General features: G+C 43.7%; 6 non-coding genes across 6 annotated transcripts; 3 read left to right on the plus strand and 3 right to left on the minus strand.

Annotated features, from left to right (window-relative positions):
- Positions 1-1,869: 1,869 nt before the first annotated feature.
- TRNAT-CGU (transfer RNA threonine (anticodon CGU)) lies at positions 1,870-1,942 on the plus strand. The gene has a single exon. It is a non-coding gene; the product is annotated as a tRNA-Thr (tRNA).
- Positions 1,943-5,281: 3,339 nt separating this feature from the next.
- TRNAI-UAU (transfer RNA isoleucine (anticodon UAU)) lies at positions 5,282-5,375 on the plus strand. The gene is made up of 2 exons: positions 5,282-5,319; positions 5,340-5,375. It is a non-coding gene; the product is annotated as a tRNA-Ile (tRNA).
- Positions 5,376-9,109: 3,734 nt separating this feature from the next.
- TRNAF-GAA (transfer RNA phenylalanine (anticodon GAA)) lies at positions 9,110-9,182 on the plus strand. The gene has a single exon. It is a non-coding gene; the product is annotated as a tRNA-Phe (tRNA).
- A 3,335-nt stretch (positions 9,183-12,517) lies between these two features.
- TRNAR-ACG (transfer RNA arginine (anticodon ACG)) lies at positions 12,518-12,590 on the minus strand. The gene has a single exon. It is a non-coding gene; the product is annotated as a tRNA-Arg (tRNA).
- A 1,162-nt stretch (positions 12,591-13,752) lies between these two features.
- On the minus strand, positions 13,753-13,834 carry TRNAS-CGA (transfer RNA serine (anticodon CGA)). The gene has a single exon. It is a non-coding gene; the product is annotated as a tRNA-Ser (tRNA).
- A 631-nt stretch (positions 13,835-14,465) lies between these two features.
- TRNAT-AGU (transfer RNA threonine (anticodon AGU)) lies at positions 14,466-14,539 on the minus strand. The gene has a single exon. It is a non-coding gene; the product is annotated as a tRNA-Thr (tRNA).
- Between the last annotated feature and the right edge of the window lie 124 nt (positions 14,540-14,663).

A 14,663-nucleotide genomic window follows, 5' to 3' on the forward strand; every position in this document is an offset into this window, starting at 1 on the left:
TGGGGCTGGACTGGAATTTTGCTGAGGTACATTTGTAGGCAAAAAATTGCTGCCTGGTAGTTTAAAAGCAATACAGGAAGAAAAACTTATTGAATGTCAAAGCTGCAAAAACTTAAAATCCTAATTTTAAGACCAAGATTCTAGTCTATGTAGAATGTCATAGAATGCATTTTTTTTTTACCTTCATAAAACAAAAGACATCTAAGTCACATCATTATGAGAAGAAACCTCAGAGGGAGGTTTTTTCTTACTTTAACAGAATGAGCATACCATTGCTATTGAAGACCTTAAAGTGTTTTTAGCAGTGTCATAATCTTGAGGGAGTAAACAAACCAACAAGCCAACAAACAAACAAACAAACAAACCCCTCCCCCGCCAAATCCAAGGAACTAAGCATAGATGGCTCGTTGGTTGAACCACTAAGGAAAAATACCACAAGATGTTATGGTGGTGCTTTTAGAGGCCAGAAACCTCCAGAGCAGGAAGCGTAACTTGAGTCCCGCGCCCTAGACGGTTCGGCGGCCCGGGCGCTACCGCTGTCGAGTTTTCAGAGTCTTATGCCATAGCCTCTGACGGTCAACGGCCAGCTGCATCCTAGGGGAAGGGGGTGGGGGCGCTGTTTCTGGAATTTTTCGGACTAGGACGGAACTCTGAAGAACTCACTGAGAAACGGGAAGATGGCAGAGCACGGGCGTCAGCGAGGACCCGAGTAATTCCCACAGCCCTGAGACGGGGTGTTGGGTGCTGAGGGCTCCCCTTTCGCCTCCCTTCCCACATCACCCCCAGCCCAGGCCCCTTCGGGCCTCGCTACATCTGTGACCCGGACCCCAGGGTCACTGTGTTCTTTGTAACTCAACACTCGTCCAGCAGATCCAGCTCGATGCTTCTCCAGGATCGGGAGAGACTCTCAGCGACCAAAGAGCCACAGATCTGGACAAGAGGGCCCTCTCCCCTGTCCTCAACCCATCCAGACTGTGTCGTCAGACAGTAGTAAAGGGTCCTGCAGGAGATTTCCTGCCCCACCTGACAGTCTTCCAATGGACTCTCCAGAAATCATGGAGCTTTCCCCTGGTTCCTGACCAGCAGGCCTGTGAGAGGAAGTAAATGGGGTTGAGTCTCCTGTACCCCCTCTCCTTATGTTGTGGTTGCTGGCTGTCCGAGCTCCGTCAAGGGCCCCTTTACTTAGTGAAATGTGTTCGTTTTTTGGTATCTTCGCCAGGGCTCCTGTGGACAGGGCTCCTCTGTCTTGATCCAGAGACACAGGTGGAGCGAGAAGCAGGCCTGGCCCTCAGCCCGGACCCACCATCCAGCCCAGGAGGAGCTTTGTCCGGGCCCCGTTGCTCCCCGAGCTGCCTGAACCTGGTCCTGCCCTCGCCTCTCGGCCTCTCTCCTCACACCTGACGTCGGAGATTTGAGACGAGGATCTGAGAACTGGAGTCTGGAGACCTGGGTGACCGTCAGAGCGACCGGCGCTGTGGCAGGAAGGGCGCGCGGGGCGAATGACGCAGCTGCACTTGGTTCCCCTCCCCCCGCCCCCACATCCCGGCAGGTGGGCCAGGCTCTGCTTCCCGCTGACACCCCCCCCCCCCGCGCGCTCCCTACCCCACCCCATCCCCACCCATCCCCCGCTGCTGCCCTGATCCAGCTAAACCCTCCCAGGCGGATTGGAGGGGGCCTGCTCTTCCTTTGACAAAATCAATAGAAAGGGATATTGAGACTCTCAGAGAGAGCGGTAATATCTTTGTCCACAGCCCAGAAAACCATACAGGGGCTGAGGGTGAAACGTTAGATTTTTTCGAAAGCACCAAAACCTAAAGATTTGACCGTAAGATTAACTTTAAGAGAAGAAGTCAAAGGGTAAGTAACGGAGGCTTCGTAGCTCAGGGGTTAGAGCACTGGTCTCGTAAACCAGGGGTCGTGAGTTCGAATCTCACCGGAGCCTTGGAGAGGTGGGTTTTTTCAAAGCTGCAGTGGAAATAGGTGGTAAAATGATACTGTGTCATCTAAACTCAATGATACCTGAAGTGCAAGCAAGGCCAACGCCATAGCTCCCCGTTTACTCACACTACTCCCATGGAATAGGTTTCAAGGCCCCAGAAACCACCTATAGATACAGATGTTAGGTACACATTTTTTCCCATACTCACGTACCTATGATCATGCTTAATTCATAAATTAGACACAGTAAGAAATTAATAATAAAATAGATCAATTATAAAAATGTACTGTCATCAAGGCTATGTGACATCCCTTTGGACTCACCCTCTGGTGCTAGGCTGCAACTGACCTTCTGACTTGTCAGAAGGAGCACTGTCTGCTTCAGGTGATCCTGGACTATGGGGCCATCACGCTGTGGATTTTTGGGCGTCAGGAGTACACCATATCCACGGTGGAGGATCCTCCGCAGCCTAGGGATTTTCGCCAAAACCTTTTGAAAGAACATTATAGTTGAGAGTTGTCTCTCTTTTTCACTATCAAAGTCTTGCAGAGGCTGTTATCAATCCTTCAGCGGTCCTGTGCATGACTTTAATGCTGCGATTTTATCACTGCCACTTAAATGATGCCCAATTAAAAACTTACGGATTATTTATTTCTGGAATTTTCCATTTAATATTTTCAGACTGCAGTTGACCGCACGTAACTGAAACAGTGGAAATCAAAACCTCAGATAAGGGAGGACTGCTGTGGAAACTAGCTGATGAACTCATTTGTATTGAGTTTCAGCCACTTGCAACCTAAAGAGTCCTGACTAATTTAGTCACTGGAGGCCAACAGAGACTATATTACAGTCATCAGTTTTATCATACTTACCTAAACAGGTGCCAGGCTCCCCTGGAGACAGGAATCACATCTTATTTAATATTGTCTCTCAAAGCCTTGGAGAATATGGCCCCTGGTCTGTGCTCAGTAACGGCTGAGGGAAGCCCAGCTGAAGAAATGTAACCAGAGCGTGGTGAGTTTGCAAATACCTTAGGAGGTATATAAATTACTTGAAGGCCAATGAACCAAGGTCACCTAAGAGAGGAAAATAAGGAAAGTAACTCAGCCCTGATGAATATCCTACCTAAATATGAATGGAGGGACCCTCCTGGTCTCAGTGTGTTATCATGTAATTGGAATTAGTGCCTGAAAGAACAAGCTCTTGATAACATTTAAATGGTTTACATAAAATTACCAAAATCAATACTCTAACAAAGATTAAAATGATGGAATTTTTTTCTTACACCACAAGTGCAGTAAATAATAGAATAAAAGTGTCCATAAGACACAAATACATTCCTCAAAAATTGCTCTGGGTTCTTGAAACTACCCAACATGTTTTACATTGTATCACATTCGAAAAGTTTTACTGTAAACTGATGAGGACTCAGGACAGTCACAGGTGATTCACTTGCATCAAAATCAGCCAGGGCAGCTGCCTACTGCTGGCAGCTGGGACTCTGGTTGCTCTCCGGGTCTTCAGGGCTCTTCACGCTTCCACGACCTCACCGGCGCTGCTCTCTCTGCTCGAAATACATCTCCATCACCCTAGCGGAGCCCTACTCATCTTCCAGAGCTCAGTCGCGTTTCACATTACCCTTAGCAGAGGTAAGAGGTAATTCTTCATATCACCATTTGTTCACCTATGTTATAGCATATGTGGCACAAAAACTAATAAAAGAATCGATGTACTTTTTCTCTTCTTTTTACTAAAATAACACGCCAAAGTAGGAACGAGGATTTCTTTATGACTGAATCACCACAAGCCAGTCGGAATTCAAATATGTGTGATGAATACAATTTTTAAAAAATGAATGAATGCTACTGGAACCGCAGAACCAGCTCAAACTGGCTCTATCCTGTCTTTTACAAAATACTGAGTTGTTTTCAGAGACAGCGGAACAAAACTGCAAGCCATGAAGCCGAAGTATATGGAGAGGAGAAAATACTGCAAATTATCCCTAGGCATGACCTGAACCTGAACGTGGGGACCTTTTCACAAACGAAGGGTGCGCTGTCCAGGAAGGCCTGGTGCTGAAACCCCTAAAATCTAGCCTGGATCAGAAAGACAGATTCTAGCCTTCTCCTGTCTCCTCGCCAGTCGGTTTCAAAATAAAGTTTTTTCTTTGCAGAAGCAGGTGCCATAGCACTGGGGCTTCTGCCCATCGGGCAGTGGACCTTTGCTCGGTAACGCTGCATCTCCAGCAAGATCAGGCTATCAGGAACTATTTAACCTGGGGTTAAAGGAAAATAACCTAAATAAATAAAGCCATCTTTATAATAATTTTACTCTGGTAATGTCTATAATATTTTAGCTCATGCACTGAAATCAGGGGTATGATTTTAACTATATTGATAAAAAGCTGCTAATTATAGGGCACTATGTTCAGGGATTTAAACTGCAACACAAGATTTCCAGTTCCTCGGGTAAGGAGCTTGGAAGTTGCCTGCCCATCTGAGCAACAATTAAGAAGCTGAACAGGCTGAAAAATCAAAACTCTGTTGAAACCATAAGAGAGGGGAGCTCACAGGGGCACCCCTGCCTCCAAGACTGGAGACAGACACGTGCGGTGAATACAGGGAGTCACGGCCTTGCCAGAGCAGAGACCCAAAGGCGCAGTCGCGTTCCTTCGCACCATTTTCTCACTGACAGGACTTAATCCATGAAAGCCAGGCCCCTTATCTCCTGTGTACTCGTGGTTTGACAGCTGCAGTTCCCCAGACCAAAAATAACCAAGCAAACCAACCAACAGACCAACAAAACTGGCCTTTATAGTTGGAGGCTCCGGGGAGGAGGGAACTTGGACATTCCGTCGCAGAGGCAGAGTCTCTGCAACGAACCTCCAAGGGTCCAGGCGGGTGGAGGAGGAGGCGGGGGCTGGACGCCGCCGTTCTGCTGTGATGCGCGCAAAGCGGGAGCGGTCGCTTCTCTGCAGGAGCTGCCGGACCTACTGGCTCTGACTTCCGTGGCGGCTTTCCGGCGGGCTCGGGAGTATTCGGGGGCTCGGAGCGGGGCGGGGCGGGGAGGTGTGGAGGGCGGCGCGCTCAGCCTCTCGCTCCCGGATCCCTGGGAAACTCTGCTTCTAGGCCGCGCGGAGGAAGCCTCGCATCCTTCTTCCGGGAGACGTGGCAGAGCCGTGATCGAAGCGTGCGGTGTCCGCCGGGCCGGTCCCAGGGGTGTGGGGGGTCAGATGCGGGGACCGCGGATCCGGGGTGTCCGGCGCCTGCCTCGGCGCGGAGCTGGAATCCCGCGCTTCGCTCTGCCTCCGTAGAGCGCGCGCGGGCGGACTGAGGAAAGCATGCTCCAGTGGCGCAATCGGTTAGCGCGCGGTACTTATACAGCAGTATATGTGCGGGTGATGCCGAGGTTGTGAGTTCGAGCCTCACCTGGAGCATGTTTTCTTCCCTTTCCGGTGTAAGGAACTGATTTCCATCATGCGTTTCCCCCTTCTCTTTAAAGAAAAATCTACAAGGAGCCCGTGTTATTTTCTATGGCGAGACCGCAGATATCCCCCTGATTAAGGAGTGTCTCGTGGTTTTCAAAGAGGAAGGAATCAATCCAGAGGACGCAGGTTGTGCTGCTCAGCCTTCGCTTTCCTGCTGGGTCTGCGCTTTGACAGCCACCGGTTTGCGGCGAGGTTGCTGAACCCCACCCGTGAAATCTGAACGCGCTCGGGAGTAGGTGGCTGGGTGTTTATTTCTTCCTAATGTCATCAGAAAACAAACAAACAGCCTCGTTTGGAGAACTGCATGTGTTTGAAATAATAACAGGGTTGCTCTGCTTTCATACAGTCCCCCCCCCGCCCAGTTTTAATATTGTCTCTTGTCTCTTGAATATTAACATTCTCCCAGTTTGTCCTCAGTTTTCCTCTCAACTGATGACATAGTCATTCTTTGCATTATTTACTTTGATTCAGCATCTGTCTGACTCTAATGGTTGTAACATTTCTCTCCCACTCAGTCCTCTTACTTTAATGCAGAGCTATGCATCCTGCTGACCGCTGGACACTCCTGACGGGAAATTCCCGCAGGTCTGCAACATCAACACGCGGGGAAATGATCAGCTTCAAATCTACCGGTCCTGAGGGGACCGCCGTGAAATAGCCTCTGATCGGACCCCTCCGTTCTAGTAGGGAGAAATTGTTTATAATTAATTGTTATAAACAATTGAAAATAAGTACACAATTACATAAAGTGGAGATACTTTTTATAGAGAAAAATAAAAATAAGATAGGAGGGGTAGGGGATACCAAGGTCTGCTGGGGGTGCCATTGTACATTGAGTTGTTATAGAAGTTCTTTCTAAGCAAGTGACATTTAAGAAGACACCTGAAGGGAATAAGGGAGAGACTCTTGGACACAGAAGATGAAAGCCAGGCCCAGGCAGAGGCAAGAGCGAATGCGCAGGCCAGGCTGTGGGGATGGCACAAACAGAGAAGAGTGAGGAAAAGACTCAGTATTTCACCATTACACATAAGATTAGCTGAAGGTTTTTTTTCCTCCCCGGATACTCTTTATTAGGCTAAAGAAGATTCTTTCCCCTCTAGGTGGCATGAGTTGAATTATAAATGGGAATTTAATTTTATTAAATTGTTTTTCTGCAGCTATTGAGATGTACATGTAATATTTTTCCTTTAGTGTTTAGTGTGGTGAGTATATTGATATTATTTTTAAACCAATCATATTTATAGAGTAAGTTCAGGTGGTCATGATAGGTTATTCTTTTAATATGTTGCTGAATTCAGTTTGCTGATACCTTGTGTAGGATTTTTCATCCATCTCCCTGAGATACCTTGGCCTGTATTTTTCTTGTATTATAATATCCTAGTCAGGTTGTGATGTCAGCATCATACTGATTTCATTAAATAAGCCGTCAAGTTTTCTCTTTATGCTAATACTGGTAATTTGTGTTTTCCTTGATTTTTAAAAATCATTTACTAGTGATTTACTGATTTTTCTTAATCTTTTCAAAGAACTTTTTTGCTTTGTTGAGTTTTTTCCTATTGTATATTTGCTTGCATTTCAGTAGATTTATCTCTTATTTTTAGTGTTTTCTTTCTTTCATTTTCTTAGGATTCTTTTGCTGTTTTTTTATCTAACTTCTTGAGATGGAAGCTTCAATATTTAATTTTCAACCACCCCCACCCTCAAAGATGTATGTTTAGAGACAGGGTTCCACGTGCGAAACTGCCACCGTGCTCAGGCTGAGTTCCCCTCCTGGCATTAATGTGTGCCTGCGCCCAGAGTGCCGCCAGCTCAGGACGCTCACCCAGGCCTCCATGTCTGCAGCTTTGAGTGCAGTTTCCTTACGTAGACACGAGTGATTGATTATGCTATATTATCAGGTATTATTACTTATATTAAAGTATAGAAGTTAAGTCTGTGTGACATTGGTGTAAAGATAGACAAACAGACTAACAGGACAGAATAGCAAAAAAACCCAAAACAAAACAAAAGACTCCCAGATGCAAAAGTAATACAGTTCCCTATTTTTGACAAGGAGACATTACAGTTCAGTGGGGACAGGATTGACTGTTCAATAAATAATGCTGGGTCAACTGAAATCATATAGGAAAAAATAAATTCAATCCTTATCTCACTCCATACATAAACTTAAGATGAAATTAAACTTAATGATGACAAATAAAACTTCTAGAAGAAAACATAGGAAAACAACTTCATGACATTAATGTAGGCAACTATTTGTGAAATAGAGTGGAAAAATCAGTAACCATTAAGGCTGATAAATTGGAATTAATTAAGATTTAAAACTTCAAAATACAAAATTAGGAGTGCCGATAGCATGCCACAAACTAGGAGAAGATAGTTTGCAGCACATATCTGACAAAGAACTCTATTGACAGTATTTAATAAACTATGAATCTATATTTTAAAAAGCCTGGCAACCAACCTATTTTTTAATGGGGAAAAGGCATATGAAAAGACATAAAATATTATTAGTCATCAAAAAATACAATTTACAATACTAAAACAATGTCACTACATCCTAGTCAAATACCTAAAATTAAAATGACTGACAATACCTAGTATTGACTGGGCTGTGAAACCAACAGCAGCCCCATACATTGTTGATAGTGGTATAAACCGGTACATTCATTTTTGAAAACTATTTAGTAGCATCTAATAGAGTTAAATATATGCATACTATATGGCCCAGCAATTTCATCTATCTATCTATCTATCTATCTATCTATCTATCTATCTATCTACCTACCTACCTACCTGCCATCTATCTATCTGATAAATGAGGGTTTATGTTCACCTGAAGCCATGAACAAAAAAGCTCATTGCTTTTTATAATAACCCCAATTTGGAAACCATGGAAATGCACATCAACATGGAATGAATAAGTACATTGTGGTATATCCATTCAATGGAAGTCATTTAACAGGAACAAACTGCTTTTATACATAAAACATAAGTGAATGTCAAAGATGCAATAATATTGAACAAAAGAAGCTAGACATCACGGCAGATTCCAGCTGATTCAGCGTGTGTGAAATTAAAACCAGTGACATTCCAGCTCATGAACGAGTTCCAAAGAGTGCCTCATTTTGGAAGTTATCAACTAGGGAGCTGGTGGTGGGTCCACATGGATATAAGCTTGCGAAGTTCACCAAGCGGTACGTTTATGACCTGCGTGCTTTACCGGATGTAACATGCACCTCAGCAGAACAGGAAGGGAAGGAATGGAAACGCCTGAAAAATAAAGTAAATTTGAGCGCGAACTAGACGTGATCCCACATGTTGTTGTCTTGGATTCTAGGGAGGGTCCACCCCAACAGGAAGCCCTGAACCTTCGCAGCCCTGCGGCCAGCCGGTTGGTGCCCTGAGGAACCAAGGCGGTTTGTTTTATAACTATGTGTTTTTTTGTTCTTCCTATCAAGCTCAGGAAACTTTGTGCGGGTTTCCCCGGTTTGATGTTATGTAGAAACACTTACCTTTAAAATAGGTAGAATGCTTTTTTTTTTTTTTTTTCAGGAAACAAGACCAAAAACAAAAACAAAAACAAAACCTTAATTTTTCTGATATGTGACATCCGAAAGGGAAACTAAAAAGCTAAAAAGGCTATTTAAAGGTAATTGACAAGAAAAACAACACCAGCTCTGGCCGAAATAGCTCAGTTGGGAGAGCGTTAGACTGAAGATCTAAAGGTCCCTGGTTCGATCCCGGGTTTCGGCAGAGTTCTGTTTCCCTTTTGGGAGAGCCATTGACATTCACAACTTAAATGTGCGAAGAAGAAATACTGACTTAAAGGTTTTATTTTAGTGGAAACGGAAGAGGGTGGAAGACGTGGGAAAAAGTTCTCTTATTTTTCAACACAAACTTCTTTTCAAAGTTAGCATTCCATTAGAGAGAAAAGGGTGCCGCCAAGTGGCCGGTGAATTCAGTTGGTGAGATCGTGGTCCTAATAATTCCAAAATCGCGGGGTCGATCAGGTACTGGCCGTTCACCTATTTTTTTTTTTTTTTTTTAAATCCTCTCCCGGATAGAGTGAACTCTCCAATTTCAGCCACCAACCTAAGATCACTTCACTTCGGAACTGGAAGTTCACAGCTTCCTCCCTCTAATGGAACACGAAAGCTATAAGTGGGATCCTTGCTGTTGTTTGTTAAAAAGTAATATAAAAGCGTTAGGAAGAGTTTATTGAAGGAATTTGGGGGAGTAGAGTGGAAGCGAGGCAGGTGCGTTTTAGGAAAGGGAAAATTAAGAGGTAGGAAAAATTCCCCTTATTTTTATTTTTATTTTATGTTAGACGAACACAAAAATATCAAGGAACTTACTTTTTTTTCTGAAAAGATGATGTCTCATTGAGTGGTTAGTTGGCTCAATTGGCTAGACGGATACTACCCAACAAGACTTGCTATAAAGCGACAGTGATCCAGACAGTGCGGTGCTGGTGAGAGAATGGATAGACTAATGGAACAGGGTAGAGAGCCATCAATCTGTTCTCTACAGCTATCAGTCTGTTTCTATTTTGTTTGTTCACTTATGTTGTTCTTTAGATTCCACATATAAATGAAATAGTATGGCATTTGTCTTTCTCTGTATGGATTATTTCATTTAATATAATACTCTCTATGCCCATCCATGCTGCCACAAATGGTAAGATTTTATTTCTTATGGCCAAGTACTATTCCATTGTATATGTGTACCAAAGTTTTTGGGGTTTTGCTTTGTTTTGTTTTTTTATTTACTCATCTATTGATGGGCACTTGGGTTACTTTTATAGCTTGGTTATTATAAATAATGGTGCAATGAACATGGGGGTGCATATATTCTATCAAATTAATATTTGGGGTTATTTTCCAGATACATCTCCAGAAGTGGAAATGCTGGGTCACAAGGCAGAATGCAGTTCCATTTGTAATTTTTCAAGGAACCGCCATACTATTTTCCATACTGGCTATACCAATGTGCATTCCCATCAACAGGTCACTAGGGTTCCCTTTTCTCCACATTCTCACCAACATGTGTTGTTTGTTTAATTATTGATGATAGCCATTCTGACAGGTAGGAGGTATATCTCATTGTGGTTTTAACTTGCATTTCCTTATGATTTGTGACACTGAGCATCTTTTCATATGTCTATTGACCATCTGTATGTTCTCTCTGGAGAAATGTCTATTCAGGTCATTTGTCCATTTTTTTAAATTAGGTTTTTCGTTTTTCTGGTGTTGAGTTGAATGAGTTCTTTGATTTCGGGTATTTACCCTTTACCAGATGTATCATTGGCAAATATGTTCTCCCATTCAGTGGATTGTCTTTTCATTTTGTTGATGGTTTCCTTTGCTGTGCAAAAACTTTTAGTTTGATGTAGTCCCATTTGTTTATTTTTTCTTTCATTTCCCTTGCTCAAGGAGATATATCAGAAAAAAATATTACTAAGAGAAATGTCTGAGATTTCTCTGGCAGTGCTCTGTTCTAGAAGATTTATGTTTTCAATTGTTGCATTTGATTTTAATCCATTTTGAGTTTATTCTTGTTTATGGTGTAAGATGGTGGTCTAGTTTCATTTTTTTATGGCATGTATCGGTCCTATTTCTCCAACAAGATATATTGAATAGGAATGTCTTTCAATTTTAATATTTAGCTGAGGTTCTCAGAATCTGGCATTTCTGCAAAGCACACAGTCTTTCTCCGCCACCCCAGAAATTCACCCATTTTGCTGTGGCGCGGCCACTGCAGGAGCCTCTGTTTCAGCAGCTGGTGTCACTGTCCACGACATCACTGCCTGTGCAGGATCCTCAGGGACCCTAAACACGGGGCTCCTCTGCTCAACCCCACAGGACCAACCTGAAAATAACAGGCCCTTGAGTCACCGGTCCATAAGAAGAAGTTGGCAGTTTTCAGCCCAACGAAGACTGGACTCAGCCTCTACACCTGTGGATTTGTCTGTGGATTTTTAGTCCAAATCCGAAGAATTGAAATCAGAATCCTTAGAGAAGCCTGTGAATACAGCTTAAAGATGTGTTTTTTTTTTTTGTTTTTTGTTTTTTTTTTTTTTTGAGGGAGGTGGCAAGTGGGTGCTAGGGAGAGAAGTTCCCTCCATATTCACACAATGTCAACGAACTGAAGCTTAAAGCACAGTGTTCTCATGACCGGGCAGCTCAGTTGGCTGGAGAGCGACAGTCATGACGTCACGGTCGCGGTCCCCATCTGCCGCTCGCTGACACGCGCACGGGTAACCAGCCCAGGTACCTGCCAGGCCGCGCGAGGACACGGTTCCACGTTAGTAAATTCGCGCACAAGTCGAGATGCTCGTTTGGTTGGTTTTGAGGAATTTTCCGCTCTTGGTCGTGGTTTCCCCGGCCTCTCCGCCCGGCCTCCACGTGGATACAGGAGGCCTCTGCCCTCATCGCCTTGCATCCTCGTCTTTTCCTGGGTCCTCTTTTTTAAAAAAGAGGTGCGCTCGTTGGTTCTGTTGTCCGCCGAGGGCCGGCTTCTCAGCTCCGGCCCGGGCACCTGCCAACATGTCGGGCCGAGGCGTGTAGCCGGGGGCTTCAGGAGCAGCTACGTCCCGCGTCTCCCCGCCGAGCCCTCCCGGACTCAGCCTCCGTCCCCGCCTCCCGCCCCCGGTACCCTTGTTCTTGCTGGCAGCCCCGTGTCTGGTAAACGCAACTTGTAGAGATCTCCGCGAGAGAGGACTAACCAAACGCGGCAAAAATGCTGACAAAGAAGACGACACTGGTAGAAAAAAAAACTTGTTTATTTTTCTTTAAAGCTTCTTTGATTTTAAAACCTTCCTTTTAGTGGTCTTTCTCAGTCCAACGCCTTTTTCAAGTGCAGGGCGAGATGAAAGGCAGGAAGAAAATCGTGCACGATGGCTTCCTTGATGCTTCCAAGGTCTCCATCAGACTCAGCAGAGGGTCAACGTGGGAGAGCAACTCAAATCAATTCCAGAGAAATACATTCGAGGGAATTCAAGGATTGTTTCAACAGTTTTTCGGAGGAACTGCCCAGTATATTGGGAAGGGGAAGGAGAGAAGAAAAAAAAAAAAAAAAGGGAGAGCAAGCGAGCCAGCCAGGAGTCGAACCTAGAATCTTCTGATCCGTAGTCAGACGCGTTATCCATTGCGCCACTGGCCCGCGTTCTGTAAGGCCTGACTTCAATACCATCACCTTTATTACTATCAATATATGTATTTTGTATCTTACCAAAAAATGGTTTTCTTATTTAGAAAGGTATTAGAACCGGAAACAATACAGATCCTGGGAAAGCTTGACTTATTTTGTGATTTGTTTGCATAATATAGATATGTATTATTATTATTTTTTTAAAACAGTGGTCAACCCTCATTTTCTTGACTCTGCATTAGAAACTTGTTTGGGGCTTAGTAGCTGCTTTTTTTTTTTTTTTTTTTTTTTGCTTGAACAAATCTCAGTGGGCTCAATTATCTGTTCCCTGTTCCTCTCTCCATTTCACATCCTGTCTTCCCTCCTTGTCCAACCTATATTAGTGCCCATTTTTGAGTTCTTATTATTACTGTTTTTCAGAATATTCATCTCTTCAGAAAATGAAATAAACTCAAAATGTAATAAGAAAGCAAAAGAATTCAAGAAAAAGTATACATTTTAAGAATTGCATGTAATTAAAAAAAAAAACCCTTAGAAACCAGGAACTAATTTCTCTAACATATATAAAGTTGACTTAAAATTTACTTGCGTGTACAAAGTTGGCAAAATAGCTGAAAAAGCAAAAGCCGTTTAAAAACGGCTTTAGTCTGTTGAGAAGGAGATGAGGTTTTGTTTGGGCTTGAAATTCAAGGCAAAGTCAGGAATCATAATATATCGCCTCTGTGCCTCAGTTTCCTCATTTGCATAAAGCGCTTCAAAGAGCTCTTGGCAGATATGACTAAGTATTCTCCTAAATATTTATGGCTCTCACCAGCCTCTGATGAGCAGCTTCTGATGAGGTCATTAAAGATTACTGCTGGAGAGCTCTGTAAGGGATAATCAGAAAAGAAAGCTGCTCCCAAATTTTCAACATCTCTTCTGCCCTCCGCTGCTGCGATCACACAACTGTCGGGCTCAACTTCATCTCAACATAGTCAGCGTTTTCCATTTCGCTCTACAACTGGAGCTCCCTGTGGGTAGAGAAGGAGGGCTGGGGGCATAAGGGGAGGAAGACTGGACTCCGGGGCTTCACAGACGCCCAGAGAAGGAAAGGGAAGTAATGGAACTCACAGCTGACTGGGGCCCTCTCTCTCCTAAAATAGTCCGGTTATAGGATCCACGCAAAAAACATTAGCGCTGTGAGCAGGGTTTGAACCTGTGTGGGGAGACCCCATTGGATTTCGAGTCCAACACCTTAACCACTCGGTCCTCACAGCTCCACCAAGGGAGCTGAATGTCATGTGTCAGAGCACATGAAAGAAGGGATGAGACAGCTGATTCATTAATGTCCCCAAGAAACCCTTTAAATCCAAGCTTACGTATTTTACTTAATGACAATTTCAACTTTTCAGATAGGTAAAAAAATCTTGGCAACTTCTTTGACTTAGCTTATTCTTTCATTCCACATGGGTGAGGGAATTCTTTTTTTTCTCAACCTTCAAAATGTACCTATATCTGAAAAACTCACTACCCAACAGCTACTATCTGGTCCAAGACACTGTTCATCTCTAACATGAAATATTGCAAAAACCTTTTAATAGGTTTCTCTTCTTCCACCCTTTCCAGCTTTCCAAAGCATTCCAAGAAACGTAATCAGAGAGATCTTTTTGAACCTAAAACACTTTATGGCACAGCTTTACTCAAAACTCCACAGCATCCTGGTATCTGTATTGGGAATGACATTGTTCAACCTTCTAGTTTGTCTTCTCCTTCAAAGTACCCCTTTCCCTAGCAAAGTGTAAGGCTTGAATAATAGAACATTCATGTGGCATAAATTCAAGTCGATTGCTATTTACCTAGGGAAAATATCTTGTATTGGGTTAGCATCACAAAAAGGAAGCAGAAGGGAGGCCCTGCTGGGACTTGAACCCAGGATCTCCTGTTTACTAGACAGGTGCTTTAACCAGCTAAGCCACAGAGCCAGCTTTAGATATAGTCAACCTACCTATTATTTGGACATTATCTCACATTTCTCAGTTGAAATAATTTTTCTAACTGGTTTACAAGGTGATCGGGGGAAAAAAAAAGAATAGATACTTGGTCTCA

The sequence above is a fragment of the Pteronotus mesoamericanus genome, unplaced genomic scaffold (genome assembly GCF_021234165.1).
Source record: "Pteronotus mesoamericanus isolate MK-2021 breed Mesoamerican mustached bat unplaced genomic scaffold, CSHL_Meso_final scaffold_99, whole genome shotgun sequence".
NCBI classification, from domain to species: Eukaryota; Metazoa; Chordata; class Mammalia; order Chiroptera; family Mormoopidae; genus Pteronotus; species Pteronotus mesoamericanus.